The following is a 745-nucleotide window of genomic DNA, read 5'->3' on the forward strand; positions in this document are numbered from 1 at the left end:
CTCTTGCTCAGGCTGGTTTCGAACTCCTGAGCTCAAAGAATCCGCCCGCCTCGGCCTCCCAGAGAGCTAGGATTACAGGCGTGAGCCACCGCACCTGGCCTGTGAAGAACTTTCTTTTAGCCGTTTTGGACTTTTGGTATTGTTGTTCTCTGTTTACATTAGCTGTTGATCCAGAAATCATAGCTCAAGGTACCGATAGCTTTTCTGGAGCAGAGTTGGAGAATCTTGTGAACCAAGCTACAGTAAAGGCAGCTGCTGATGGAAAAGAAATTGTTACTATGAAGGAACTAGAATTTTCCAAAGACAAAATTCTAATGGGTAGGTTTTCTTTATCTTTTTTCTTCCTTTTACTCTTTATTATGTTAGATAATAAATTCCCTTTTTTTATTTTAAGAAGTATTCTATTCAGACAGCCAAAGCCATGGCGGTGTTGGATCTAATCTTACTCTAAAACTTCAGTGTCTGGGTATTCAAGATTTGCAATAAATAATTTCACAAATTCCCAATTTGAGAATCAGACAAATGCCAATAAACAGTAACATTTTCTTGACAAGACCCATCTTGTCAGTAATGTAGAACTGATACACTAGTGTGGCACATTCATTTGTTTTATCTTTTTCTTAGGAGAACTTTTTTTCTGACTGAAAAGAGAGAAAAGTTAAAAAAGGAATGGTTACGGGAATGTGAAAATATATACTTGAAAATAACACTGTTTGGCCTCTTACAGAACAAATATATTCCAGTA

Source organism: Propithecus coquereli, unplaced genomic scaffold, assembly GCF_000956105.1.
Source record: "Propithecus coquereli isolate 6110/MARCELLA unplaced genomic scaffold, Pcoq_1.0 Scaffold8924, whole genome shotgun sequence".
Taxonomy (NCBI): Eukaryota; Metazoa; Chordata; class Mammalia; order Primates; family Indriidae; genus Propithecus; species Propithecus coquereli.